The following is an 8,679-nucleotide window of genomic DNA, read 5'->3' on the forward strand; positions in this document are numbered from 1 at the left end:
TCCCATCCAAAGCTTTGCTTCTGCTTCCTGGGGATCTGGCATCTAGGGAAGGGAACCCTTAAGCCTCACCCTGAGTTGTGCTGCCCACTATTCATGCAGATTTTCCCCTCAGGGAGGGTATGGAGTGCTGGATTGCATCTGGCTGAGTACAGGGGTTGCTTCTGGCTTGGTGTTCAGATCACTCTCAGCAGGGCTTGAACTAGGGATTGAATTAGGATGGAGCATACATGTAAGTCAAGTATCTTTGCTGGCCTTGCACACAGTCAATATGAGCTCAATTTCTGGTCCCTGGAGCCATGCCAGGAGTAATACCTGAGTACAGAGCCAGGAGTAAACCCTGAACACCACCAGGTGTGGCCCAAAAAAAAAAAAAACAAACTCACACACACCTAGAAACCCTGAACACCACTAGGTGTGGCCCAAAATAGAAAAAAATCACACATAAACACACCTCCCTACAAACCCTGAACACCACCAGGTGTGGCCCAAAATAAAATCACACACACACACACACACACACACACACACACACACACACACACACACACACACGCAAGTGCCTTTCCTACTAACCTATCTCCCAAGCCCCAGACTGAGGGGTGTTTTATTAAAGAGTTCTAGAGAAAAAGAGCTTAGATCCTGGGTACCGCTTTTTCTTTTTTAATTCTTTTACTTTGTGGACCATATTCAGTGACACTCAGGAGTTCACTGTGAGTTGTCACTATCAGAGGACCATGCAGTGTCAGCAATAGATCAATCCAGATCCCTTGTAAAGCCCATTGCACTTCCTTGTCAGTGCGTGCACAGATTTTTAGGTTTTTGTTTATATTGGGGCCTCATCTAGATGTGCTTAGGGAACACTCCTGGTATGGCTCAGGGGACACTCCTGGTGTGGCATCGGAGATTGACCATGAATCAGCCATACGCATGGCAAGTGCCTTGTCTGTTGTACTATTTCTCTGCCTCCTAGACTTAAAAAAAAGAAGTCCACACTGGGGCTGGAGCGATAGCACTTTGGGTAGGCATTTGCCTCGCATACGGTTGTCTAGATTCAATCATTGGTATCCTATATGTTCCCCCAAGCCAGGAGTAATAACTGAATAGTCAGAAATAACCCCTGAGCGTCGCCAGACATGACCTAAAAACAATAAGCAGCCCATATTTCTACTAAACAAGGCTGGAGGGTGTGATGTGAGGCCACTAATTGAGTTGATATAAGGACCTGACATCTGAATTTTTATTCTGCAGGGTCCCTAAAATCAAGGCCTGCAGATACCAAGGGACTCTATATTTGGGGATTTCCAAGATAACTGGCATGGGGGGTGTCTCCCACTGTTCATGTATTCAAGTATCGCCAGGACATTGTTGAATTCTGTCCATGATGCAGCAAGAGGTCATAACCATTGACCACAGCACATAAACCCTGACTCAACATTTGCTGGGACACTGGATCTCTCTAGGGTGGAGTCCATTATGTCCTGGGCCAGGTTGTTGGGCAGACCTAGAAGCCTGGGGGTGTGAAATCTGTCTTTAGGTGAATGTGCACCCACTGGTTCATCACTAGAGTAATCACACAGAGCACAGGGCCTACAGGAGTTCTTATGCTCATGTTTCTAGCTGCAGGTATCAGGTCCTGTGGCTCTCCCATCAGGAGGGCTACCTCAAGCAATCCTCTTCTGCACCACCTGCAGAGGACCCTGACTCACATGGAGAGCAGCAGGGGGTCCCCCTGGGACCGCAACTTTCTCATGTGATGGCAGGCAAATCTGCCTTTAGCTGCTCCGTGGCATCCCTAGAAGCTCAGAACTAGGACAAGCCTTACTGAGAAGTTGTGCCTGTGTTTATGGGCTCCAGGGAAGCATGTCTGCCATGTCATCCCCACCACCTGGCACTGCCACATCCTGTAGCTAGAATTGAGTTCATAGAAGGCAGGTCACACAGCTCAGCCAATGTGGGAATAATAGCTGTCATGGCAACTGTGGCTACATTTGGGACTGCACTTCTGTACTGGCTGCGAATTGCACAGTTCATAAAAACTTGTATGAGAATTTTGAGAAATGATGAAACTCTCAGAGGCACATAGACAAATCGTTGCATGGAGAGGTCACGGATTTAGAATTGGCAGCCATCTTTCCGGGAAAGCAGTCAGAATGAAATACCAGTTGACTTTAAAATGTGACTGTAATATTACTCAATTTTTTGTAACACCTGCATCTTGGAATGAGATGCAGTTCTCTTGGGAGAGAGTGTATAGACACCTGCCCCACCATGGCAATGTTAGATATGATATCCTGGTCTTACAAGATCAGATAACCCAAACTCACACCTTTACTAACATTGATTTATGGGATGAAAAGGCTTTTTTTTTTTGGCCACACCAAGCAGTGCTCAGGGGTTACTCCTGGCTCTGCACTCAGAAATTGCTCCTAGCAGGCTCGGGGACCACCTGGGATGCCGGGAATTGGCGGTCCATCTTGGGTTGGCCACATGCAAGACAAACACCCTACCACTGTGCTATCTCTCCGGATCCCATATGAAAAGGCTCAATGGATGGGATCTCACATGTTAACCCTTGCATGAAAATGGAAGTATAGTGTAGGATAAAGTAAACAGTTTTAATACTGCTATCTGTGTTGTTTTTATTTCTCTTCTTAGTTTGGAGAACAGAGTCAAAAAGCTTTGCTGTCTAGCTATAATGCTACAACCTATTGCTAAAATAGAAAAGGGGAAGATGACGGAGTTAAGGAGAGGGCAAACAGATGTCTCCACACACAGAAGCCCTAGAGGTGAGTGTCCCTCGCTGCACACTGACAAGGTCACACCTGCAGTGTCCTATTCCTGACACTCTGAAAAGTTCTCACAAGCGTGTTTTAGTAACTCATAACAAGTTCACTTTACTGATATTATATCTTGTATGCCCTGAAATGCTGGGAGTAATGCTATGGGTTAATACACACACAAGCCTTTGTTAAGAGCACAATAAAAGAGCAGAGGCCACTCAAGGCTTCATTCAGATCTGGGATGATCTGTAGCTCTCTGCTTCTCCAGGATAATCTCATTTTGATGTTGCTTGAGTCTTTCAGTACTGAAGTACTGAAGTACAACAGGCTTCTGCCTGGACCAACTTTTCCTGCTCAATCCCCCACCTGCTCTTGGACATGGGAAGTAGGTAGTTGGGAAAATGAATTGGTGACCCTAAAAGGCTGGCAGGCAAGCAGTGACCCCACACTGTGCTCATCCACCTGAAGATGGATGTAGATGTCCTGGAAGCTGGAGAAGACCTGTGGAAAATGGACTAGAACTGATGACAAATTGAAGGGCAGTTGTGGTATTCCACTTCCTGCATCCTCACCTCTAGCCCCTAAATCTTGCTGCCTTTGCCTCTTGATTTTTGTCCTGAACCCTACTTCCTCCCACCCTAACTGCTTCCACATGGCAGCAAAATCACTCACTCACTCATTTATTCATTCATTCATTGTGCTCCTTGTGCCCCACTATGCCCAGTCTGTACCTAAAGGGCACTCTGGTTATTGTGCAGGCTGGATCAGCCAGTGGAGGACAGTCAAAGTGGGGGAATGCAGTAGCTCAAATGATCAAAATGGTTCTTCAAGGAAGCAGAAAGGGCCACATGTGCCACACTCAGGAGTGGTTAGGCGGTTGGGCATGGGAGCACTGACGGGAAGAAGGGCAAGCTGAAGGGTGTCCACCACACCTGCTATCAGACATTCATGTTCACAACTGCTACTCTAGGGATACCATAGCCTCCAGCCTACAGGCATGATGGCTGAATACCAACAGGACTGCTGCAGTGCAGCCTAGCCTCTCCCCTGAAAAAGGGGGTGCAGTCCTGGCAGACACTGCTGTAAAAGGAACGATTTCTGAGCACATAGCCAGGAGTAACCCCTGAAAGTCAACGGGTGTGGCCTCCCCCCACCAAAAAAAAAGCCGTTGATAGTTGAGTTTTGGTTATGCAGTGTTCCAACATCCATCCCTTTATCTGTTCTTTCCCCACCATCAATTTCTCTGGTTTCCCTTCCATATGAAGTTAAATGTGAAGGCATTTAATAAACACATACACATAAATACTAACAGATAAGCAAAGAGAAAAAGTCTTAATTTTGTTATAACCTGTTATGTTACTTCATATGGATAACTCCTTTTTTAGCATTAAATATTCTTTTGTTGTTGTTGTTTGTTTGTGGGCCATATCCAGTGATGCTCAAAGGTTACTCATAGCTTTGCATTCAGAAATTCCTCTTGGCAATACTCAGGTACCATATGGGATGCTGAGGATTGAACCCAGGCTGGCCAAGTACCAGGCTAAGTTCTCTACTCTCTGTACTACCGCTGCATTCACTCAAATACTCATTTCTGGCATCATTTCCGAACTCTGTTGCCACCATAAATTAGTAATCCATTCTCTGGTGATGTCTTTGGTTCATCTGCAAAGAAAACTCCAGCTTCAGTTCCCCTAAGAATGGGGGAATCCGGGCCTGGAGAGATAGCACAGCGGCGTTTGCCTTGCAAGCAGCCGATCCAGGACCAAAGGTGGTTGGTTCGAATACCGGTGTCCCATATGGTCCCCCGTGCCTGCCAGGAGCTATTTCTGAGCAGAGGCCAGGAGTAACCCCTGAGCAAAGCCGGGTGTGGCCCAAAAACCAAAAAAAAAAAAAAAAAGAATGGGGGAATCCATTTGTTTATGTACATAAGGTCATACATGGTTCCAATTGTCCTGTGAATCTGTGGCCCCTGTGAATATAGGGGGGTTGGGCCTGAACAGTGAAGATAGTTTTGGGAAGAATCTGAGGATATAGCTTTCACAATGCTAGTCATTAGCTGATTCTAATCAACCACTCACTCTGCCTATGCTTTTGAAAACAATGGTTTGGCCTAGGATGAGCTTGTCCCTGAGAATGAGCCTTAGGAATCTGCCTTTCTAGAAGTTCCCAACCAAACATACCACTAAAAATGGTTATGACTGATTTCTCATTATTAATATTATTTTGCTTTCTGAGCCACATTTGGTGGTGTTCAGGAGTTACTCCTGGCTCTGCACTTAGGAATTGCTCCTGGTGGTGCAAAGGGGACCACAGGAGGTGCTAGAATCAAACCTAGGTTGTCCACATGCAAGACAAGCACCCCACTCACTGTACTATGGCTCTGGATCCATAACTTCTCCATCTTAGTGCTACTACTAAAAATTGGGGGGGTCCCACAAAACCTCAAGATAAAACTTAACATCATTAACAAATGATGCCTTCTCATGAGTCTCACTGAAAAATTATAGAATCATAACTTCATAGATTAGAGTCATAACTTCACATTTCTATTTTTCTAGTCCCTGTCAAGAAAATGACTAATCAAAATGTGATTCATCCATATAGTGGAACAGTATTCAGCCACAAAGAGGAGAGAAATTCTGATGCAAGCCACAATATGACAGAGTCTTGAAAACCTGAGCTCAGGGCAAGAAACTAGAAACAAGGGCCACACAACTTGGGATTCTCACTTGCATAACCAAAATAGGAAAATTTTGAGACATAACTTGTTTTAAGCATAGCCAAGTGCTTTATTCATTGTTCAACATAAAGATATATGGTTAAGGAAGCAACAATAGCACAAAAGACTGTAGCTCATGCTTTCCATGAAGGCACCTGGGTTTGATTTAGTGAGTAACCCAAGAATCATGGGTATGGTCTTCCCCTGCCTATCCTTACCCCTCAAAAAAGCAGTTGTTAAGAGGGAATCAGAGATTAGGAGTACAGGAGATTAGGCACTTGCCTTGTGAAATGACCATTGTTGGATCCCAGAAACATATATGGTGCCCTGAGCACTTCCTAAGAATGACATCAGGAGTAATCCCTAAGCACTGCTGTGTGTGACCTCTCCTCAAAATCCAACAAATAAAACAAAAATAAATTGAGATATAATTAAGGCTACACAAGGGTTACAGTTTAAATGTCAAAGGCAGCACTTCGGTTACCACTCAAGAAGCTATGTAACCAACCCAGCACTTTAAACCAAAAATATAGTCTTTTACATGCAAAATCCTCTAAGGAGGGCTAAAGGAATAGTACAACAGGTAGGGCAATTTGCTTTCCATGCAGCTGACTCAGGTTCAATCCCCAGCACCTTTTATGGGCCTCTAAGCAGTGCCAGGAGTGATCCCAGAGTGCAGAGTCAGGATTAAGTCCTAAGCATCCTGCTTTCCAGAAACAGCAGGGATGTCCTGACCATAATACCCCAAGGGAGTCCTTTATCTGATGTGATAGGTTCCAAATCCAGACTTGACCTTTCCATAGATGTTGATGCTAAATATTCATTTTGGATTTTAGGTCACACCTGGCAGGACTAAGGGTGAGATCCTGGTTCTGTGCTCAGGGTTCACTCCTGTAGATGTTCAGGGGACCATATATTGTTCTGGATATAAAACCTGGTTTCAGCTATGTGCAAGGCAAGCACTCTATTCCCTATACCATCTCCGTAGTCCCATATTTCTTTTACTTAAAGTGCAGAAAGCCATAGTTTCTATTTCTTCTTTAAGGATATGTCTGTTCATTTCTTCTCACCATTTTTTGATGGGGTTATATTTTTGTCTTGTTGTGGGTGCCCCTGCCTGCAGGTGTACCAATTAAGATGTGGTTATTCTTTCTTGGAGGGAGATCTCACAAACACAAAGACAAAGACAGACACGGAGACGGACGAAAGTGGGAAAAGGATTCCAGTTAAATCTGAATCCAATCTCACTTACTGAAACTCAAGGCCCGGTTTATATACTTTTTTGTGGACACAGTTTCACTCGTAAATATGTCAATATGAGGTGGATATATTGAACAGGACAAATAACAGGACCCATTGGCAGGTAAGATGGAATGTGCAGATAATGAGTTCTGTCTCTGTCTGGCCGGGATGTACTGATAATGGAACCTATCTCCGGCAGGTGGGATGTACAAATAAGGGGACCTTATAGATTAGACTTTAGTTTCCCAGGACCAAAGTCCTGTGCCTTCTTTGTTTCTGAAGAAGCCTTAGATCTTAAATGTTTACATTTAATTCTCAAGTCTGCCTGCATTTATTATAGCCCTCTTTGCTGCCCATAAATCTTAAATGTTTAACATTCAATTCTCAAGGCTGCCTGCTTTTAGCAAAGTTCTGTGCCTGTCATAAGGCACTGCATTTTAGCCCTACATTTTCTGCCTGTTCTTAAGGGCGCCCATCATCTTGTTAAGTTCTATCAGTACCTTGCATATCTTAGATATTAGCTTCTTATCTGATGGGTGTTGTGTGAAAAGCTTCTCCCTTTCTGTGGGTAACCTTTTTACCCTAATCACTGTTTTTCTTGAACTCCAGAAGGTTTTCAGTTTGGATGTTATCACATTTGTTTATCTCTGCTTCCACTGGTTTAGGCAGCCCTGTTTCCTCCTTGAAGATGCCTTTAGGCTCAATATCATGGCATGTTTTGCCCATGTTTTCTTCTATATACCTTATAGTTTCAGGTTAATTCATTTTGATTTAACCTTTGTGCATGGTATTAGACAGAGGTCTGAGTTAGCTTTTTTGCATGTGGCTGATGACCAAAGGCACATGAAAAAATGCTCCATGTCACTAATAATCTGGGAGATGCAAATCAAAACAACAATGAGATATTATCTCATGCCACAGAGACTGGTACACATCACAAAGAACAAGAACAAGCACTGATGGTGTGGATGTGGGGAGGAAAAAAACCTCTCATTCATTGCTGGCAGGAATGATATACAGTCCAGCTTTTCTGGAAAACAATATATTGATATTACTTGAAAAACTGGACACTAAAAAAAAACCTGGATACTGAGGTCCCATATGATCCAGCAATACCACTCCTGGGGATACCATCCTAGGACCAAAATAACCACAATACAATAATGTACTCTGCACTCCATGTTCATAGCACTGCTATATTTACAATATCCAAACTCTGGAAACAACCCAGATGCCTGACAACAGATGAGTGATTAAAGAAACTGTGGTACATCTACACAATGGAATACTACGCATCTGTTAGAAAAATGAAGTCATGAAATTTGCCTATACGTTGATGGATATGGAGACTATTATGTTGAAACAAATCAGAGGGAGAGAGATAAACACAGCATAGTCTCACTCACCTGTGGGATCCAAGAAAAATAAGACAGTTTAATAATATACATAATAATATAATAATAATAATTCCCAGAAGTAACAGAGATGAGGACCAGAAGGACCATGATATGAAGAGTGCTAAGTACAGTTAGAGAACTAACTACATTAACAGCTACCATGACAATGATAGAGAACTACAATGCCTGTCTCGAAGACTGGCAGGGGATGGGAGGAGGAGGAAAATGGGGGACATGGATGGTGGGAAAATTGCACTGGTGAAGGGTGGGGTGCGCATTTTATGGCTGAAACCCAATTATGAGCATGTTTGTAACCCTGGTGCTTAAATAAAAATTATTATTTTTTATAATATAATAAATATATTTTATTTTTATATATTATTATTTATATATTAATATTTATATTTCCATGTCATTATATTTTAAACATATATTTGTATAAAATATATTATATTAATATATGTCAATATATTAATATATAAATATACGACACATGACATATTATACTTATATATTAATATATTGATATATAACATATATT

This window comes from Suncus etruscus, chromosome 1, assembly GCF_024139225.1.
Source record: "Suncus etruscus isolate mSunEtr1 chromosome 1, mSunEtr1.pri.cur, whole genome shotgun sequence".
Classification (NCBI taxonomy): Eukaryota; Metazoa; Chordata; class Mammalia; order Eulipotyphla; family Soricidae; genus Suncus; species Suncus etruscus.